This window comes from Periplaneta americana, chromosome 12 (genome assembly GCF_040183065.1).
Source record: "Periplaneta americana isolate PAMFEO1 chromosome 12, P.americana_PAMFEO1_priV1, whole genome shotgun sequence".
Lineage (NCBI taxonomy): Eukaryota > Metazoa > Arthropoda > Insecta > Blattodea > Blattidae > Periplaneta > Periplaneta americana.
In genome coordinates, this window is record NC_091128.1 from 97,581,171 (window position 1) to 97,605,107 (window position 23,937).

At 37.0% G+C, this 23,937-nt stretch overlaps 1 protein-coding gene across 1 annotated transcript in view; it reads left to right on the forward strand.

The window, feature by feature from the left end:
• Positions 1–23,937, forward strand: part of LOC138710698 (uncharacterized) — a 320,335-nt gene that overhangs the window by 33,283 nt on the left and 263,115 nt on the right. The window lies entirely within an intron of this gene.

A 23,937-nucleotide genomic window follows, 5' to 3' on the forward strand; every position in this document is an offset into this window, starting at 1 on the left:
TTAGGCCGTTTAGGCTTATTGTATGCCCTATATGCGATGATTGTCTATGTCCGACGGATGGCTCTGGTGACATTCGTGAATCCGACGCTGATACGCGGGTAATCCTTCCTGGATTTTGCAGATAACGTCCTATCCTCTACTGACGAACTCCAACCCAGAACCCGGGGCTCCAGCCTTTAGAATGTAGATCAACGTCGAAAACTCATACTACTCCGAGACATCATCTCAGCTTATTTTTACCATTAGCCTACGAATGTTAGTTGAAGTAAGGGGGAAGTAGAGAGTATAGCTGGAATGAAAGAGGGAAACGGGAGTAATCCGAGAAAAACCCTCTGCAACGTCTATTTTGTCCATCACAAATTCTACTCAGACCGAACCTATGCCATCTTTGGTGGAAAGAATTCTTAAAAAGTTCAGTGTAGGCGTAATGTTTCGGTTTTCCTTACAGTCTTTTCCATGTCTCCACTAATATAGACCAATTCTCTGCTTTAACAATTCAGGAATCGAAAAAAAAAAATCACAATTCTATCGTAAGTGAAGGAACATTGTTACTCGTATGTAGATCAGAAATACTTTAATTTTCTGTTTATAAACTCTTACGATTTCTTTGCTGTTTAATATTTTCGTAGGCCTAATTCTAGATGTGGAGGATAGCTACAGTTGCCTACATATTACGAGTTTTTATACGAATACTACAGTCTATATACAGTAAGGCCACAAAGTCCCGTTACCCCTATTATAAACAAACAAAATGAACGGGCAATTCTTTATTGTATTTAGAACTTACAATGAATTTAAGATATTTTCTGTGGTACTGATCATTAAATATCAATAGGCTCAGTGCATGCACCGCCATTCCAATGGCAAAGGATAATACGCCGCCAAGTTCTTTGCGACACTTTTCGGAGCAATGCTGACGTAACATGAGTGAAAGCACGTGTCATGTTATGATAGCACTGACCAACTGAACTGAAACAGACTAACGTAAATTTATATAAGGGGTAACGGAACTTTGTGGCTCACTGTATATTTGTATGAGAAAATAAATAATATAGTTCTGCTCGCAAAATTCATGTAAAGAAAAGCGATTTCTGTTTTGTCTGGTTTCCTCAAGATACTTTTATTTTTATGAAAATAAAATAAAATTTACTTACACAAATTAATAATTGACGTACTATACTATAAATTAATTATTTTAGAACAAAGTGAGACATTGGCTTTCATTTTCTAGTTACACGAAATATAAAATATTTTACGTCATCAAAATAATTTTATATATTCTCATATTTTTCCACAAATACTCTTTTCCGGCGCATCTGATATCAAAGACAATGTTTCTAGCATGTTATCTCTCTAATCTTCTCTCCTTTAATATTCCATTACTTCTAGTACACCACAATTCATCGATTGTGAGGCAAATTGACTCTGCTATGACCAGAGAGATTTAGTGATATTTACATGAAACATTATTTTTTTATTCTTTTCTTCTTTTAGGTAACTGTCAAATGGCATTCACATTTCAAACTGTTAATTATAGTATTCACTTGAAACCTTTAAACGATGTTCATTTTTTCGTAACATTCTCTTAGTAACGATTCTTAGGAGTAGCAATCATTAAAACAAAACACGGTTGTTTGATGAACCTGGGAAACGACTTTGTAGCTCCATTTTGAAATCCCTACCTGAGAACAACATATTAGGTTAAAATTGGCAATCATATGCAATCCTCTTTTTCACATTGAAGTGCATAGATTTCTGTTTCAAACATTATTATTATTATTATTATTATTATTATTATTATTATTATTATTATTATTATTATTATTATTATTATATAGATAACTTGGAAGATCATTCATTTTATTCTCAGAATGTCGGACGAAAGATCGACAAATATTTTTAGAATTCACAAACTAAAATACCATGGTGAGTCCAGGAAGACTAAATCGATTATTATTATCATTATTATTATTATTATTATTATTATTATTATTATTATTATTATTATTATTATTATTATTATTATTAGACAACATGAGACCAAAAAAGAAATGTTGATATCCTGAAAGAACTCAAAATCGAACCAATATTACAATAAATAATAAAAAGAAAAACTGAAAAACCATGTAAGAAGGATAGATAGAACAAGCATCCCGAAATCCTGTAGCACGCTTCCCGTGGAAGATCTGTTGGTCGCCCGACTAAGAGAAAGACTGATGTGAGACCGTACCTCCTGGTCTGATACATGTTCTGAATTATAATTGTTATTATTACTATTATCATCACCATCACCATCACCATCACCATCACCATCACCATCATCATCATCACCACCACCACCATAATATAATCACAGTTTTAATTTGAATGGCCTGTCACGGTCAAGAAGTTACTTAAGGGGTCTTTATTTATTTCGTCTTTTTCCTAGTGGTATTTCATCATTAAATTTAGTAGTAATTCTCTTCAAATTTTTCGTGTGTGTTGTATTCATTCTCCTCTATAGATTCGAATTAGTCTACAAATGGGTTGAAATGATTTCCGATAGAATTTCCTTCTTAGTACTGGTAATTCTGCCAGATATAATTTTTTGTGTTTTTTTTTTTTTGTTTTTTTTTTTTGTTTTATCTCTGTTGACATTATTTGTGATTTGTTTTGTTCTTTAATAGTCCAGGCCTCACATCCATATAAGGTATAAGTGTTGCAAAAAATCATTATTTAGGGGAGAGTTGGGTAGTATCGGACATCGGGTAATATCGGACAGTGAGTTTCTTTCATCTACAACCAGATGATAGTACCTGAATGACATGGTTACGTTTCTGTGATGTCGCATTCAGTTACGTAACCACGTCATTCAGGTACTACCATCTGGTGGTAAATGAAAGAAACGCACTGTCCGATATTACCCGATGTCCGATACTACCCGACTCTCCCCTAACACCAACCTGATGTGTTTCTGAATTTGTGGTGGTTTCTTTTTGTTGATTATTTAAAGATGCTATTACAACTACTGCCGTCATTGAAATTGGTGATAGTGAGACGGTATTTGGAGAAATGAGGCCGTGGATTCACCATGAAATTACCTGACATTCGTTTTACAGTTGAAGAAAACCTCGAAAAAAAAACAATAAGACAATTAGCCGAAACGGGAATCGAACTCACGCATCGGCCTGGTTGGTGCAGTTGGTACAGCGCTGGCCTTCTATGCCCGAGATTGCGGGTTCGATCCCGGGCCAGATCGATGGCATTTAAGTGTGCGGGACAAAATTCCGGCACACCGGCGACGCCGTTATAACCTCGGCAGTTGCGAGCGTCGATAAACAAAACATGAAATTTATACATTTTCGAACTCACGCCCGAGCGAATCTCCAAATCAGTAGCCGCCCGAACTATGTCGGTATTATTACCTGAAACTTTTCCTGTTATACTATTTTCTTCACTTTGATAAGATATTGAGCAGTCAAAGTAAGTGACGTCTTAGTGTGCTGTAGAATGTAATTATACACGAGTATATTACAGTATTAGATGTTTCTTCCTTTGAAGATCAATGATTTTGTCTCACTGATTGAGATTTTTGTATTGGCAGTAAATTTTTCTAATCTATTTGCTAAAATTTGTAAATCACTTTCGAGAGATTAGTACTTTCTTGTTGGAGAGAGAAAATCTCTAATCTAAGATTCTGTCTAACAGAAAACTCTACATATGCAATTCTGCGAATCGTCGAGTTAATTCCGCCACTGTATTAGTTGTGAGTTTTGAGCGCTTGAGTTCCTTTCATCTGCACAAGACACATTGCTCCTACCTTTCAGGAGTCTTCACTGTTGCAATCCCCTTCCCACTTTCAATGGTTTTTGGTCGACGTCTAACGCTATACGGCCCGCTTTGCTTGCTTGCTTCAAACATAAAATGGAGCTCCTAGATATACATGTCCCTCCTTTTACACGACTCAAAATTTACGACTCTTTTTTATTCTCTTTTTCTTCTGCGAGGATTCTAGTGACACCGGCGACTTGTGAAGGTATGGCGGAACCTATGTCTAGGTGGCGAGGGGAAGGGGACAGAGGTGAAAGGGGAGGCGGTCGGAACAAGCAGGCCTTGTCTGCCACCGGCCCGCGACGTGCCAACCTGACCTGGCCTTCTGCAATCAACAATCGACGCGGGAAACCACTGCATTAAACAATACCTGTGAAATTAACAAAATCTGTGACGACGTCCTCTATAAAACACTGTACAAAGTCTGATGTCCGGTGCTATAAACATACGAAGTTATGAAAGGCAATTGATTTGATGTTAATTTTATAATATAGTATAATATACTGTACTAGAGATGGACAAAACTAATTGCCGCTCTCGCTCGCTGTGTTCGTTGCATTTGTCTTTCGACTCTCGTCTCGTAACTCTCGTGCGCTTCGATTCTTGCTCATCATTCTTGAAATAGCATTTGGTCGACGTGGAAAGATTTCGTAACTTTGAATAACATACATCATTGAAATAAAAAACATTAGGGATGTTTAGTTGAGACAAAAGACAAAACAAAACAGTAGCCTATCTTCCTTATCAAAATGTTCTGGTTCTATATGATATATGTATTATATGATATTACCTATGGTTATATATATAAAAAAAAATTCTCAAATAAATTTGCATTTCTAACAAACATAAAACATAATACTAACAACCAAAAATGTGTTTAAAATAGGCTTAAGGACTTCACTAATAGACGGTAGTATATTATGCACATTACTTAAAGGTGTAGGTCCTAATTGATGTAATTGAAGTGTTTTATCAGTGAAGAAGTGTGTTGTGTCAGTGAAGTGTTTTTGTGTCAGTGAAGTTTTATAGTTTATAGTGGTAGTGCAAAGTATTTGAACAGCGAAATGTTTTTGAAGTGTTAGTGAAATCAGGATAGTATCAGTGAAATGTGTCGCAGTTCCAGTGCAGTGAATTGACAGCGAAATGAGTGTAGTGCTGAAAGGTACTTACTTGTGAGTGTATGAACATATCATACTCGTGGGTTTTAGTTCGAACTTAGGGTTAAGATACAAATTAGATTTATTTATATGTTATTTTAAGTGATCGTGCTTCAATTAATTTGGGATGCTCATTATTATTATTATTATTATTATTATTATTATTATTATTATTATTAATTGTATCTTTTTATTAATTGTATTTATTATTAATTGCCATTATTGAGTGTAATTAGTTACCACTGCCACCGGGTATTTACCCATTTTCACTGTGAATAAAAGCATACACATACATAACGTTAAATAAAGCGTTAATATTTTTTTACTTGAGATTGCACACTTGATCACAAACATATGAAAAGAAAATTCCTAGCCTTTTAATAAGCGCCTAGTATTTAAATAAAGACTGGGGAACGGATTATTATACACTGAAAGGTTGAGATGATGTTTCAAATAGGCTACTTGATTGTTTATACATATATAACAGTTGTCAAAGTAGATAAAAGTTCAGTCTGGTATAGACAACTGTGACGATTCAAGGCTGCTTCACGTTCGAGAGTTGATCACTCCCGAAGTCCCGATGTCTTGAAACACTCACAAGCAGTCTTTAAGTCAACGACGCGACGTATAAATCCATAACGCAACAAGATTAATCACTTAAACGTGAATTAAATTTATTTCACAAAACACATTTTAAGAATTATTAAAAAAATGCAGTATAAAGTTGTTATCTCTCGTGTGAAATTTTCCAACACATTTCTACAGAAAAAAACTAGAAGTCTTTCTGTCAGTGTGAGAAGTGACACTTTTTAGATATAACGATTTGACTGAAATTGGATCGAAATTAGTGTAAACTATTCTCATCAAGTCTTTTAGTATTCTTAAGTCGTGATCTAAATTTATATTTTATAAAGTTCATTTTCGAAAATGTAGACTCATAAGCAGGGACGACACTTTGTCCCAGCATGGACGGATTTTACGTTGGTTGTTGCTTGCCTATATTGACGTCACGGAGGCCACGGGTTCGAAGGTACTGCACTGTGACAGGAAAGGGCAACCTGTGTGTGCTACGCCGGAGAACGAACGTACGTTTGATTTGTTTAGGATTCGAACCTATGCTGCTATGGTGTTGTAAATATGTGTAAGTAATATTGTAAAGATGTAACTAATCAAGACATTGGATCAACGATTGACAACCGGAAACACCGTTTGCTACTCCCTTTCACGACTGGAGCTCGATTATACTGGCGTAATATACAAACAAATCACTTTACTAGGTATAGGAGGGAAGAAAAGTAGTACATCCATTTACGTAAACTAGGAAATATCATGCTTTTGAGTTTGATCATTTTCATTAGGTTTTTGTTTAATCAAAATACAGTACAGTATTAACAATGAATGCTTTTATTCACGAACTGAGCTGTCCATGCGAACGTATTCATTATGCAGTGTATATTATACTGTCTTCACACATTAGCATACACTATAGAGAATGAAGTTAAATTGAAAAATAATCATAATATGGATATTTAGACACATTTGTCAAAATGATGGCCGTTCATTTCGATACAGGCTTCAGTTCTAATGTGTAATTCCAATTACCAGTTTCGTTCTTCGTAGTAGTAACTCATGTTGAAATAATTCTGTACCTACTCTGTAAAAGAGTACCTTACGTACTGTAAATTCAATATTCACTTCTACTAGATCCGAAAAGATAAAATTACTCAGACATGTTATCTACTGTCCGTCCAAGTGGTTATGTCGCAGGGTCGTAGAAAGGGGGGAAATCATATGACAGTTAATTACTTAACGAGGCCCTTTTATTTAAGTTATTTTAAACAGTTGTATGGGTATAATATTACGTAGACGTCCAATTCCTAACAGAAATTAATGTTCTCAGAAAAGAGCTAAGACAGCCCAGCCACTAGCCTTTACACAGAGGCGAATACAAGCAGGTGGGGAAAAACGGAATGCGACGTAGGCAAATGGACGACAGTACCTGTGCGAATATGATACAATTTTGGAAGCTCTTTCGACACTGGAAAACGCGAACATATTTTTGGAACGTACTGTTTATTATGACCGAAAGGCTACTATGGCTATATGCGGTCTTGGATTTGTGTGGAGGACGGTTGAACTTCATTAATAGAAGGGAGTGAAGTACATTAAAAAATTCAGGTACAATAAAAATTGAAGCAAAAATAAAATGATGTCCCTGTATTATATGGCATTGGTAACCTGTAGAAACGTTGCATTTTTGTTCCACCGATCTGTACCAGCAAACAGTCGCGTGCTGTCGCTGGACTGCTCCTATCAACTAGTAAACACAGGTACTCAATACACCAGTACCAGTGAACCTTGTGGCGAACTGGGACAAAGTGTCGTCCCTGCTCATAAGTGTATATCAATCGAAAAGAGTGCACAACATTAACACCAAATTCTAAAACTCAGGATATTTATTTACTGATTACATAAGCCTATTTAACCCAAAATTATTCATATTTAATGACAATGACTCGACGAGCTCTCCCTTCTTACGAGACCTTAGACATAGACGAGACATAGAAGGCTCATTCATTCATTCATTCATTCATTCATTTACTCATTAATTAATTCATTCATTCATTCATTCATTCATTCATTCATTCATTCAGCATTTCCCTTCATAATTCTCTTGAGTTTCTTTAACGAAACGGTTAAAAACGGAGTGAGACAAATGGAGAACAGGTTTGGAGCTCACGTAGATTCTTCTTCACATCCCCAAATTCCTTTGCAAGGACGCGCGATCGCGTATCTTTTAATTGTTTCTCCTCCCATTTTACCCTCTTTCATCAACTCATTTCATAGGGCCCTTCTCGCTTCATTATCGCCGTGCTATTTTCAGCAAGCTGGTGTCACCTGCCACATCTCAAATGTCAACATAGGTGAAAATGTTTCCTTCTTTGAAGATCGTGTCATTTCTAAGGGAATTTGGCCACCAAAGTCGCCTGACCTTACCGAATTTCTTCCTGTGAGACATTCTGTAAGGAAAAATGTATCGTAACAAGCCACTGACTCCTATGGAACTGCAAGAAAACATTCGGTGGGAAATTCAGGTTGTGGCTCCCGATGTGCTGGTGAATGCCTTCCGTAACATGGAGAGGCGTGTCCAGGCTTCGTTGCTATTGACGATCACTTTTAACTTGCTATGAGATCATCATGCTTTTCATACGTCAAGTTTTGTACGTGTCAAATTTCAGTCAATTATTTCCATTATTTATAAAGTTACAAGGGGAAATCAGGAGCTGAGAACGTGTGAAACACTCTTTAGCCTACTAGGTTCTTTAGCGTCGATGAAATTGCTGATAGGGAGATCATATTTGGCGAGATCAGGCCGAGGATTCACCATGTGATTGCTTGACATTCGCCTTACAGTTGGGAAAAACCTCGGAGAAAACCCAACCAGGTAAAAACCTAAGCGGGAATGAAACCCAAGCTCGATCTCAGCTCCGAATCAGTGACAAATGCGTCTATCGCCTTAGCTATGTTGGTACCTTCTCGTGTTGTGGAACTGGAAACAAATTCGGCCCTTTTTTGTACAGGCGCCATTTTGGATTCATGAAATTCAAACGTCATCTTGATTGTTACAGAGACTGAATATAGCAACGAAGACAACAATGAGTTTATTTGCAAACAGTTAATTCTATCTATAAGCTAGGCCAAGTGAATCTATTTGTTTTGAAAGGGCATCTGTCACTATTCTGCATCATTTGAAAATTAAGCAAACTCATAAAATTAATAATTACTTTACAAATTGAAGACCTAACATGTGCTAAGTGCCAATTTTTCAAATTTTATTTTATTGAATCTAAGGGAAGAACATCCATATGAGAATATTATAGTCAATTGTCTTTGTCGTAGCTCATTCACAACGAAAATTAAACGTAACGTAAGAATGTAAACGTTACGGTAAAATCACATCATTCATGATGGTGACATAAACATAACCGCAAAGATAGCCTACTTGGTAACCATGGAAACATAACAACGACACCATTTCCTCATATTCTGTCGTATACTTCAGCGCTCCATGATTGTGCACTGTTTGCAAATCACGTAAACATGAGCATGAAAGTTCGGAGTTCGCGAACTTTCATGTTAACGTCTAACAGCAATGTTAATGTCAGTATTTATGTGAATCATTGTGAATGATCCCATTTGATAACCTGGCCGCAAACTTCTGTGTTTATGTTAGGGTTATGTTTAATTTTCATTGTGAATGGGCCTTAAGTGACACATTCGTGTGCCAAAAGACGGTGTTGTAGGTATCTTAACATACATTTCGCAGTGTGTTTTTCATCAATATCTCGGAGAGTTGTTTTCTCAAGATATCACATACATTATTAAGAAACAGAAAAAGATACAATTATATTTAAACCTCTTAATACAGTTTTTTGTCGTTTTTCTAAAATTTACGCCAATTGTCTAAAGCCCTTTAAAAAAAAGAAGAAATTCAAATATATTTTTGATAAGAATTTTCCTAATGAGGAAATACTTCAGTTTTATGCTGTTGTAATATATTAAACATATGCAAACTCTTGAGTATGAAGTGCAAGGAATAGCGTCCATCAACGATATATATATATATATATATATATATATTTGTTCATACTCCTGAAAAAAAATAGTTCTTCAATGCGAGTATTGACCCTTCTACGAATATTTTAGAGTTACATATTAAGCAGCTATCAAACTTAAGTCGCTCTTACACGATCGTTCCTTCACTAAATTGCAGCTGTTGTTCCATTAAGTAGTTCCTAGCTCTCCAAATTATAAAGAGGTTATGGTGAATTCTTGAAACGAAACGAGCTTCCTAAGTTTTAACTGCAATTGCTTTCAACTTATCTGTACAAAAATTGTTACCGACGGATTAAAACTGGTAATAAGTTGCAGTATCTTATGTATGCATTATAAGGAAATGTGAAATCAACTTACAACACGAGTGACGTATGTAACTTGTCGCTCTTTAAAATAAGTGCTTGAAACCAATGGCAACCTACAATTTTTGAAGCATAAAATCAATTTTATGACAGTAACATCTCGCAGCGTCACTGAACAATATCACCATAACCGTTAGCATCGTCATTATCACCATTATCATCAGCAGCAACAACAACAACTGCAGCAGCAGCAGCAACAATAACTACAAAAATCATTGAATTCCCTGCCCCAATTTATTTTGTCTCATCTCACTTGGACGACCAACGTCTCTTTTCTTCTTGGTTTACAGGCCTACTATAAAACTTGTTTCTGCGTCCTTTCATTGTGTATTAGCTATTATGGATAAATTAAAGATAAGATTATGCACTATTCTATTTTTTTTCAATATCTGTAACTACTTTTACATTTCCTCTTTTCTAATATTAGCTAACCATTTTTTTATGAAAAGTTTGTCTCGCCTTAAGGGAACCTAGGTAGACTGTCATAAACACTGGTTGCACGGTTTTATAAATTTAGTTGTACCTAACAAGGAAACTTTCTACATCAGTCGAAACTCCCTTTAAAAATCTGTACAGATAAATGCTGAAAAAAGCTGCAAAAATATATCTAGCTGTCAATACAACTTTTAGTACAGGAAATAATATGTTTGAAATACAGTGTAAAATATTTCGATCTACTAAACATAAATCACGTGTTTATAGAGCAGAAGAAAATAACTTATTCCACACAAGTGTAGAGTTATCTCTCAGAGTTCTTATTGACAATCCACTCATCTTCGCTTAATCAGTGCTTTTCACAATATAACAGATCATGTGTTCTATTTCCTGCTACAGATTGCTTTGACGACGACGACGGTGTGAACTACGATTTCCCGTGTCTGGTTAATAAAGTCATATTTGTTGACGTCTAGTCAATCCATATCGTTAATATGTTATAGGATAGTGCTTCTCGTTAACGAAGACAAACCGGATGCCTCCCACTGTACACTACAGCAGACACAGTGTGCTAATTTAAGTCACAGTTTGCATAGAGCAATACTTTCTGAGATAAATGCGTCCAATTCTTTTTTAAGTCGTTTAACAAATAAGTGATATTAGATAATGTTATCCAAGCATTCACTAAAAACCGAAAAATAGAACTTCTTAATTGAATTGGCGGTCTGTATACAGTCGGGAGCTACAGAGTTTACGAAAGGAAGGAATGAGGAAGGTACCGATATACGATAAGGAAAGCATTAAGCGCTGCCCATGCTCTAACAGTGGATCAAAGCATACATGCTATTAACTGTTCAGAAAATATTGATCACATTGACGGTTAACGACAAGCTCACGCCACTGCTATAAGTTTAACTGAAGTGTAGCCTAGTGATCACGGGTGTTTGAATCAAGTTTTTGTTTCTTCCTGCAGCTATGAGTGATAATTTAACCCTTTACTCTACTTCGTCCCCACTTCAAACACTCCAGCTTCCAACACTACTATATCTATGTACGGTATGTATAAACTTAGATAAAATATGTGCTTATGCATAGCCTACGTATATGCCTATTTGTGTTTTATAGGTCTATGGGCCTAAATTTCGACTCTCACTTTGAGACAGAGGTTAAGGGTGTTCGAGAATAAGGTGCTTAGGAAAATATTTGAGGCTAAGAGGGATGAAGTTACAGGAGAATGGACAAAGTTACACAACGCAAAACTCTACGCATTGTATTCTTCACCTGACATAATTAGGAACATTAAATCCAGACGTTTGAGATGGGCAGGGCATGTAGCACGTATGGACGAATCCAGAAATGCATATGCAGTAGAACCCGGATTATCCGTCACCTATTAACCGATTGTTGGATTATCCGTCTGTCTTTCTCTCGCTTTCATTTTTTTTTTTGCTGCAGAAATATTACTATACATTGTATTAGCACGTTATTTTTCTAGAGTGTTATTACAAGACTTTTTACACAGTATGGTCTACTGTTCGAGTTGTTGTATTGTATAATTTATGTATAAAAATTCTTCTCAAAATAAATCTTGTTGTGCTAAGTATCGAAAAAAAAAGTGTAGGCCTAAAAAATTGAGTGGTTTGGGGAAAGAGAAACTGTGACTCATCTCTCATCAGAATACGAGATTGGAGTGTATAAAGTATGTAAATCTACAACACGAGACCTCCAGTATTCCTATCTTTCCACAGACAGACACTTTCCATTAAAAATCCGTCACTAACAACCAGACTTACCTAAATTAGTAGACTTCTGATCCACTACCTAACGTGTTAAATACAAGGTCATGGAGAAATTTACGAAAATTTTTCATGGTACGGATCATCCGATTTTTTCGATTAACCGTTCAGCCCATCCTTTAATTACTACGGATAATAGAGGTTCTACTGTAGAGTGTTAATTGCGAGGCCGGAGGGAAAAATATCTTTGGTGAGGCCGAGAAGTAGATGGGAGAATAATATTAAAAATTAATTTGAGGGAGGTGGGATATGATGGTAGGAACTGGATTTATCTCGCTCAGGATAGGGACCGATGGTGGGCTTATTATATATGAGGGCGGCAATGAACCTACAGGTTCCTTAAAAGCCGTAAGTAAGTAAGTAAATATGGACCTAAACAGACACACACGCACACACATATAATTATATATTATACATACACAAAAAAAAACACACACACACAAACCAACGTAACTGCGTACTCTAAGACGTCATTGGACGTCATATCTTGGATTAGCAATACGGATATTTTCTCATAGAATTTAGACCAATGCAATGTGTGTGGACCGCCCACCCAACATCGTGATGAATTTGGGGAGCTACGATCAGTGGCGACAATCGGTTTCGTAAGCCAGCTATAACGGCTGGTGGGGATCATAGTGCTGGCCACTCTTTGTCCTAGTACTGGTTGGATGATCGCGCACCTCTGCTGAAGGATGTGGACGTTAGGCGAGCAGTTCATGGGTTATCGCGCCACGGATTAATACGCTTAATCTAACTGTACAAAAATTAAAGGAAAATTCATAATTTTCATAGCCTCGATCTTCTTACTAGTTTGTTTAGTTTTATATTTGAAATATCCCCTTCGTTTAACGTACATGCCTTACTTTCGTGATTTAATAGTAATGATAGTGATAATGACAATAATAATGATGATAATAATAATAATAATAATAATAATAATAATAATAATAAACAAAAAATAAATCAAAGAAACTAGACTTACGGGTATAATAAAAGTATTCTTTTCTCTAATAATATTAATTATTATTATTATTGTTATTATTATTATTGTTATTATTATTATTATTATTATTATTATTATTATTATTATTATTATGATGCTATATATGTGCTTCAATTTCCGTTTGAAATTTCTAACTCGGATAACTAACCCTTCTTTTCCTCTTACGTGCATGACGACAAAAACTTGTTTATGTATTCTTCGGTTGCTAATTGTGTTTAAGTGCGTCGTATATTCTCCTATTTCGTTTTCTAAAGCAAATATCTTTGTAATACCGTTGACATATCTCTAGTTCTCATTAATTTCAAAGACTTCGATTCCTATTCAAAATTTAAAGTAATATTTGTTGACCATTCATGATAAATTATGACAGCTTGTTGTTCAGTCAACTGACCGAACGCAGGTTGGAACCTCATAAATGACGCCAATAAGGCATCACTTATGAGGCAACTATGCCAGGAGATAGTGGAGTAAATTGGCCAGTTCCTTTCCCCCTCCATAACGTATAACTACAATGCTTACTTAATGTTAAATGTCTTATACTTCGATTAAGTTATACTTTCTATAACGGTGTTATGCAAAAGAGATCAGGAGCCAACAATAAAATTCGTGTACGCTTTAGAGTTTCGCATTTGTTTCTCCTAATACAGAAAGTCCTGTAGTACTGTGATCGCAACATGCACATGAAGGTCGATCCTGAGATACGGTACGTGAAAACGAACAGATGACTGCAGCAAGGCGTGACGCTGGGTGAGAATGACACAACACGAATTATTACGCTCTCGACGCAGTGCAAGCCGCTATACCTTATCCTACGAGTATATGAGAGAATTGACTGAGATCAGAGCAGCGGACTCACATAGAATTAAGGAGCCCCTGGCTTCAAACTCCGATGCAGGCAATACTGTCAGATTTTTTATTTTTATTTCCACATTACAATATGAAGTAGGCCTATAAGCTGAAGAGAAAGTATTGTGTTGCTGTAAAAATCGGTTTCCAAATTTTCGCAGAAATACAATTTTCAGAACTTCTGTGAAAAAGTGGTTTTTGACATGCATCTATGTCTGCCGGTTTGAACAGCTATTTCTTCTAAACTCTGAAACCATTTCGTTTAATATTCAGCATTTACAAGTTAATTAATATGGAATTATGCACAGAAAATATCACATTCTCTCTCTCTCTCTCTCTCTCTATATATATATATATATATATATATATATATATATATATATATTAGTTGGTTATTTAACGACGCTGTATCAACTACGAGGTTATTTAGCGGCGACGAGATTGGTGATGGCGAGATGGTATTTGGAGAGATGAGGCCGAGGATTCGCCATAGATTACCTAGCATTCACCTTACGGTTGGGAAAACCTCGGAAAAACCCAACCAGGTAATCAGCCCAAGCGGAGATCGAATCCGCGCCCGAGCGCAATTTCAGACCGGCAGGCAAGTGCCTTAACCAAATGAGCCACGCCGGTGGCTTTTATATATATATATATATATATATATATATATATATATATCCGCTTCTTTGTTCCTTCAATGCCTATGGTGATTGTCTGTGATGGTGATGGCGAAATCGTATTTGACAGATGACTCCGGATTTTGCCAGGGGATTACCTCAAATTCGTCCTATAGATGAAGAAAACCTAAAAGAAAAAAAAAAACAAATTAGGGGATCTAGTTTTCAATATTAACGTTCAGTGACGTTAAATGTTAGGTTTCGTTATATTCCACAGATCTTACATTAGCAATGAAGCTTTAAGATAATGGAGTAAGTCAAAATTTTACAAGATTACAATTAAAATTATAATTTTTACAATATTTTACAATTTTACAATTTTGAAATTTTCTGCAAATTTTTACAATATTTTGGCGAGATGTAGTGAGATGAGGTGAGGCCCGAGGATTCGACAAAAGGTTACCTGGCATTTGCCTTATGGTTGGGAAAAACCTCGGAAAAACCCAACTAGGTAATCAGACCAAAGGGGATGAAATGAATTGAGGCCGAGGACTCGCCATAGACCATCCGGCATCAGTCCCACGTCTGGGGAAAACCTCGGAAGAAACCAACCAACAACTTCATAACAACTATTGTTGTTTATGATTGAATAGGTGTAGGGAAAATTGACTGTTTGTGGCTGTTTGTAAGGATTTCTTTCTTGGAAAGTAATAGAGAATCTCATTATAAAGAACTAGTAAATTTCTTAAAGAGCAAAGTAATATTGCGAGCAAGTGCAATGTACGAAGAGCTATAAATTATATGTGTAGTGATACCAGCGAATAGGGATTGTAAAGAATGGACACTGAGCAAAATTTCCTGTGTTTTGTTTCTCTCTGCGCCAGCGTTTAGTTCCACTTTCAAGCGCTAGAGGTTAGTGTAATCGAACATACGCTAAGATAATAATTGAGTATAGAGTTGAGACACAGGACCAAACATCGCCTACCTTATTGCATAATCCAGTAACGCTTTGCTTCAAATAAATTCAAGTTAACAGCGTTTCCTTATTTCTCAGTGACAAACTAGTTGTAATAATAATATTTTATATTTCAGATATAATAAGTTATATTATAAAATAATATAATACATTATAAAATTAATCGAATTCGTTTAATATTTGTATATAATATAATATAGGTATATGGTTTTACTTCTCGTAAGAGTTTTGTTTTTCCATTTTCAGCGCTATCAAATCATTACATTTTTTAATTGTTGTTGGGGGTCAACGTCTCAACTCTCATTATAAAGGAACTCTAGAGTCTAGACATTACAGTTAATGACGGATTTATTATTTTATGGATCCAATTTATTTGATTTGAGTACATAATGTACCTAGATGTATTAATTATATGTGTTATATTTCCGCTGTGTCGACTGCTAGCTGGTGTGATGTCAGCGCCAACTCTAGGGAGAAAGCAGAATCTCACGCTTTAGCTGGCTTCAAGGTCATTGAAATCAGTCCGGCTACATCAAAGGTACCGACGCGAAGTGTCCGTTCTTTATAATCCCTATTCGCTGGTGATACTTTTTGCATACATCTATTTAAAGCTCATGCCTTGAACTAACGATACGAAATGATCCGAGTCCTCATGAGGAATTCTTTTTACAAAGTTTCGGCCAACATATGGAACACGAATGAATGAATGAATGAATGAATGAATGAATGAATGAATGAATGAATGAATGATTGAATGAATAAATGAATGATTGAATGAATGAATGAATTTATTTTATTTTATTTTATTTTATTGGGTTATTTTACGACGCTGTATCAACATCTACGTTATTTAGCGTCTGGATGATATGAAGGTGATAATGCCGGTGAAATGAGTCCGGGGTCCAGCACCGAAAGTTACCTAGCATTTGCTCGTATTGGGTTGAAGGAAACCCCCGGAAAAAACCTCAACTAGGTAACTTGCCCCAACCGGGATTCGAACCCGGGCCACCTGGTTTCGCAGCCAGACGCGCTGACCGTTACTCCACAGGTGTGAACGAATGGATGAATGAATGAATGGATGGATGGTTGAATGAATGAGTGAATTAATTAAATGGTAAATCGGAGGATAGACATTATAAAAGTTCACGAAAATTCGTCCTTCCAAGGCAGTTTGGGGCTGAGAAGAACTGAATATGAGAGCTCCAAGCCTGTTGGCCACTTGTCTCACTCCGAAACACTCTTTATAGTATAAAAGTATTGGAGCGAGGCGGGCAGCGTGGAAAACTACGAGAGAGCTTGCAGAAAAACTTTTCATGTCAAAACGTTATTCTTCTCTCCTTGCAGGTCGAATATAGGCTTAGACGTTCCACAACAAAAAGTCGTAAACAGTAATAATACAGTTCGTAATAAGATGAAGGAACTGAAACGCATAAAACATAAAATGAGAAAGTACGTATGATTAATGTTTCTGACACCTTTTCACTATTTCTTTTTTTGCTGCAAAAAATGCTAGAATGAGTATAGATTAGTGAATGAATTAAGCAGTGACTCAGGTATGGGACTCAATTGTAGGTATTTCCATTGCATACGTATTTCGCCGTAGGATTTTCATGGTCCGTTGGGAATATGATACGTTGCGGTGGTAGCCAGTCGCTTTCTTCACCGGTGAGTCATGAGGTGATGAATCACAGGTGATAGATAGACCCAGTCTTAGGAAATCACAAATCATAGTGTTGATGTCGATCATAAACTTCGAGGTTTAGGCAGTGGTCTGCAACCGGCGTCTCTCAACTTATTACTGTGGCCGTCCCTAATATGTAGCGCATAGTACAAATACGGAATTAAAATCTGGAGCGAGTCTTGATGGGAGTCCACCTGTATGTGGGCAACAATTTCACACGACTATCCACAAGTAGCATATACACAAGGGCTCTTGTTTGCTGCACATGCGCAATGTGTTGTAAGCGGAACTTAACACAATAAGGGAGCTCTAAATGTTAGGCTATTTCCGTATCTGTACATATTATTCATTATTTCTTTAAAATATTAATACTTTCCCATGAGCAGGAGACCGGATAGCTCAATTGAGGGGCAACTGGCTATGGACTGGAAGGTGCCGGCTTTAACACCTAGTGGTGGTGGAATTTTTCTCATTGCCAAACTTCTAGAACGCCCCAGGATCACCTGTAAAATTGAGTATCGGTGCTGACCACACCTCATTCTAGTGCCGTTAATAATGAACGCATAGAAATCAACTTCCATGTCCACAAACGCCTTCATCGCAAGGGGAAACCTTTATCTTTTTGACCGTTTCTTTGGTGCACTGGTTAAGGAGCATATGATCTGGGATTCGGTTCCAAAGGATAGCATCCGCTTTATGATCGCAAAAATTGAGGAGAAGCGATATATTGCGAACTCCGGTGAAAGAAAAGTCGATTAGATTAGATTTGATTAAAGTCATGAGTATTATAAAAATACTATAGACATAGTCATAATTATATTAGAAACATAAGTTATTAACAGAGGACTCAAAGTATTCACTAATACTATAAAAGGGATGACTAATCATCCAGCATTTTAAAACATTCTTAAATATGTTATAATTAACACTGCTTGCAGACTTATGTAATCTATTAAACATAGATACTGCCATGGACATAAATTGTTTTTTAGTTGTTTCCAGTCTAACATTAGATTCAGTCAAGTGAAAATTGTATCTTGTATTATAATTATGATGATCAGATCTATGATAATAATTTGCTAAATTTTTCTTTACCTTCAGCAACGAGGTGAAGATGTAAAGATTAATAACAGTCAGAATAGCCTCATTTATGAATAACGGCTTACAATGCGCATCAAAAGGCTTTTTTTTTTTTGTAGAAGGAGAACATTAGATACATTAGAACTACCATACAGAAATACCATAGGTTATTATACTATTGAAGAAGGCAAAATAAGCACTTCTTACATATGTTTTAGGCACCAGTGGTTTCAGTTTGCTTAATAAGTAAATAACCCTTGAGAGTTTAGTACAAACATAATCAATAGGCTATGTGGGGCCCAAGATAATTTCGGATCCAGTACAATTCCTAAAAGTTTAGCAGATGGCTGAGAGTTATAAATTGTGGAATCACTTAATGTAAACAACAACAACAATAATAACACCTGTGGAGACTCTCAGCACTGACCATGCAGCATTCCTATCCTATCTGCCAGTTACTGCAGTTGACTGCTATACTTCGTTCCATAATATCTGACAGGCGACGTAAACATTACCGGCAAAGGAGGAGAGAAGTATAATTGCTATTGTACCAATGGTAGAGGTCTCATTCCACGCTTATCTTGAAGTTTGGCGAGGGTAGAACGCTTCAGACTGCTCAACTTGAAGATAAACGTGGAATGAGGCTCTCTGCTATTGGTTCAATAGCAATTATCCTTCTCATCTCCCTCTGCCGGACATGTTTACGTCGCCTGTCAGATATTATGGAACGAAGTATAGATAGCAAGTGCTCGACTCGGTCCTGACCTGTCGTGTGACGGTAGCGGAGTATTTCCACATAGTCCTACGTTTTCCTCCTCACAAGGTATCGGGGGACGGTAACTTTGGAATTGACTGCCACATAAAACTGCAACTCTCTTCCTTGTTCTCCATGTCTCCCGCTTGTTCTCCTTTGTTCCACTTGTCTTCTTTTAAGTTCCCTTGTTCTCCTTGCATTCCGTTTCTTTTTTTTTCCATTCCTCTTATTCTTCTTGTGTTTCCCTTTTTCTCATGTAGCCTATTCTACTTATGTGTTCTCCTTTTGTTCTCCTTGTCTTCTCTTTGTTTTCCCTTATATTATCCTTGTTCTCCTTGTCTTTGCTTTCTTTCCCCTTATATTCCCCTTGTTCTCTTTTCTTTCTTTCTTTCTTTCTTTCTTTCTTTCTTTCTTTCTTTCTTTCTTTCTTTCTTTCTTTCTTTCTTTCCCCTTATATTTTTCTTCTTCGCTTTATCTTCCATTTGTTCTCCATGTCTTTGCTTTCTTTCCCCTTATAATCCCCTTGTTCTCTTTGCTTTCTTTCCCCCTTATATTCTTCTTGTTCTCTTTGCCTTTCCTTTGTTCTTCTTGTCTTCCCGTTATCCTTGTATTCTCTTTGCTGTTCTTGTATTCTGCTTGCTTCATTTATCACATCATCCAAATACAGTTATAAGTTAAGATATGCAGTACCTATATTAAACTTATGCACCAGTCGGCAGTGGATCGTACGAACACATGTTCAACGGAAAGAAATGCAGCATTGTAAAGCTACCACTTTTAGGTTGTTATAAGTGTAGTTGAATCACAGAGTAAATATAAAATTACTACAGCAGTAATTTAGACCCTCACACTCAGGGATAAGGTCCTTTCCAATGGTAAAGTCAAACATTATTACAGGCCAAATTGACCCAGAGAGTGATGGGAGTTAAGGCTCCCACTTCTACAAACAAATAATCGGCATTGATGACATTAAGAATGTCAATCCTACGTGCCCACCATCTGCACCCCCACAGAAAAGCCCTGGTACTCATTTCTGTTAGAGACCCCAGAGCCATAGTGCGGCCGGAAGCATTAGATGGAGAATATCGATGACTCCATCAGGAATCTAACCCGTGACCTTCCGGCTTTGCAGCATTAAGGCTGGTTCACAATAAACCGGGAACGGAAACGGCAACGAGAACGAGAACGGAAATAATGCTAAAATAAATGTATTTAAATGTGAGCGTTTATTTATTTTAACAATATTTCCGTTCTCGTTGTCGTTTTCGTTCCCGGTTTATTGTGAACCAGCCTTTACGCCCTACTCGCGTCCGAATAGTGTACTTTTACGTGTCATAAACCAATGATACGTGGCTGTCAGCTTCACTTACCTTCCAAAAGAAGCCATGCTGTAGATTTTTTCGCCTTAATAACCTCTCATGGGGTGTGAACCCACGAACTTAGGATATAATGAAAACCTTTGCAAGTAGACAGCCTAAAATCAATGCGTGACACGGTATGTTGTAGATGAGGAGTCACCAGATTTATAAGAACACTATTCATCATTTTATCTGCACATACTTTATTAAAGAACACATTACATATTACACAATCCGCATAATTTATGCAGTAATAGGCCTATACCTAGACAAGCAATGTGTGAAGGTTTCCGTAATCCTTGTTGCCTTAGTGCCATCGGAGAGAAGTAAGACCGACAGATTTGCCCTTGGCTGGCGCGCTCGTACAATAGACCAAGCCTAATCATATATTTAAACCCGAAAAACAAGTTGGTAAACCAAAACCCACACGAAGCAACACAAGATCCTGGCGTTCTTCAATCAACGACCTGTCCTCCTCAGGTGTCATTACGAGACATCGCGACTGGCTGCTCTTTCCTTTTTATAGACACTTGATGAGATGGAGGAGTCTGGTACAGTCGCCGGCGCAACGCAGTAAGCTACACTCTTGTCTGCGGCGATTGCAGAGTGTTGAGCCAAGTCCATAACAAGACATTTTAAAGACACGATACATTTTTACTTTGTCGTTATATGAAGTGTAGGGTGGGTCGGGTTAATTTGAGTTTAGTAGGGTAATTTAAATGTAAGTTACAATTTATTGTCGGCCTCGGTAGCGTAGTTGGTATAGCGCTGGCCTTCTATGCTTAAGGTTGCGAGTTCGATCCCGGTCCAGATCGTTGGCATTTAAGTGTGTTTAAATGCGACAGGCTCACGTCATTAGATTTGCTGGCATGTAAAAGAACTCCGGCGACGCTGATATAATCTCTACAGTTGCGAGCGTCGTTAAATAAACCATAATATTTTATTTAATTTTACAATTTATTGAATAAAATTTTACCTAATCTTCAAACACATGCCAATTTAATATAATTGTCTTTTTCCACAATTGCCTAACATGGAGTGTTAAAAATTTGTGTTGATCACATTCCTACTGCCTGGTAAAAAGAAATTGTTTCTTGTTTACCGGTCTATGAAATGATTCATCACATTGAAAGCAATAGGCCTATTGTTTGGGGAACTAGTTGTGATACAGTAACCAAATTCATGTAGGCCTATGTATACCTCACACATGTTTGGGAACATGGTTTTAGTAAATTTATATCATTAATAGTTTATTGGTAAATTACAATTTACTAAGTTAGGATAATTTGGGTATAATTTTTCCTGGATATGTTTAAATGCTTCAGTTTCATGATTCATCCCTTTAACAAAATTCTTCATTAACACTAACTTAATGTGTAAAGGGAGTAAAATTACTTTACTTTGAGGTACAAGGGGTTGATGTATAATATTTTTCTTCCTTGGCTCTAGTGATTGTCCTGTTGGCCATACTTTTATTTTATAAGCTTAATGCTTATCTCGAGCGCGACTGTCCCATTCGCACAGAAAGCAGCAAGATTTTGTGTACCCTAATTACATTCCAAGAAACAATGCTACAATCTTCAAATCCACAATATAAACCATGCGTACTTTGAATGTTATCATTAAAGCACACTTTAAAGAAACACACGTCTTACACAGAATACTAACACCACAAAAATCTCCCGGTAAACTGAAGCGATTTCATACGGCGACCTATTTCTCCTCCAAATGGAACCGAAAAGGGTAACAAAACAATTTCCACTTCTAGAAGTGGTTTTGACAGAGTAGTCTACTGTAAAGTACACTATCTACCAAAAAGTAATTGGGTACTGTTTTTGGCCCTTTAGAACCTCGTGGTACCACCTCTTGTTGCTATAACAGCAGCCACCCTGTCAGGCATGCTCTCCACTAGTTAGGATATCCACTGGAATGCGTCGGCATTCCTCTTGCTACATGGCACTCAGTTGGACAATGGAAGTTGGCCGCATCTCCCAAGACCTCAATCGCCGGTCCAATTCGTTCCAAAGGTGCTCAATGGGATTGAGATCAGGACTCTGTGCAGCCAGTCCAACCGGTCAACATTATTGTCTGCATACCACTGCATAGTAGCCGCCGAAACATGGGGCCAACTTCCATTGAAGGGTTCAGAGCCATAGTGGGCCAAGCGCCATTTATTAAAAACTGAGAAAGCAAGGGTTAAAGTTCAGTGATTACTATAGTTTAATGAAGATTGACATATCATATAGTTTTAATGTGCATACTTTATATTACTTGCTATATGTTTCCATTGAATTATGATAATAACTTAATTTTAACCCTTGTTTTCTATGGGCGCTTGGCCCACTATGGTTCTGAGCCCTTCCATGGTCCAACTGAGTGCCATGTTGCAAGAGGAATGGCGACGCATTCCAATAGATATCCTACACAAACTTGTGAAGAACATGCCTGACAGGGTGGCTGCTGTTATAGCAACAAGAGGTGGTACCACGAAGTTCTAAAGGGCCAAAAACAGTACCCAATTACTTTTTGGTAGATAGTGTATAAACTACAGTAATGTCATTAAAGCTCACAGTGAAAGAAATACACATCAAGTAAAATCAGGTAAACTCAAGTGAATTCATACCGCGAACCTGTTTCACCCCCTCTAAATAGACTCGTAAAGGGGCAATAAAATAATCGAGGTTCGATACCTAACAGGTTTTGTGAGATTTGTAACAAACTAAAGACTACGAGACAAATTTCAAAACACCTCGAGATTTGTTCTCTCATTTTCATTCCATTATTGCTCTGTAATATTGTGTAATTCCATTTTCGCTGAATATTCTCTGTACTTAAAAAAGCTGAAGTAAAGAATGCCCATTATTATATATGTTTGCTTACTTCTATATAGCTAACCATTTCCTTTTGAGGTACGACTCAAATACTCTGAAATTAGTGTTAACAGGTACATTTTAATATTCCTGCACATCTGAGAACCAGATATGAAACTTAATATTTTACTCTTTTCTACGCTTACAAAAAATTTTGCACATTATTGTTATAAGTAAAAAGTAAAGTAAATCTATGGCGCTACAGCCCATGAAGGGCCAAGACCGACCAGTCGGCTGCTAGCCTCACGTCCACATCCAACTAGTATGGAGGTATTGTGTAGTTAGGACGATGATCCTCCCAGCCGTTATAGCTGGTTTGCGAAACCGGATTTTCACTACTTATTGTAGTTTCCCAAGTGCATTACGATGCTGGGTGGGCACCGGTCCCATACACTGGCCGAAATTTCATGAGAAAATTTCTTCCTTCATGAGGATTCGAACCAGCGCGCATCCCGTAACGCAAGTCCTAGGCAGGATGCCTTTGACCGCGACCCACGGCGCGGGATACCCTTATTGTTTTACCTTCCGTAACTCTTTCCGTAAGCCTCATTAACACACGGAATTTAAAGAAT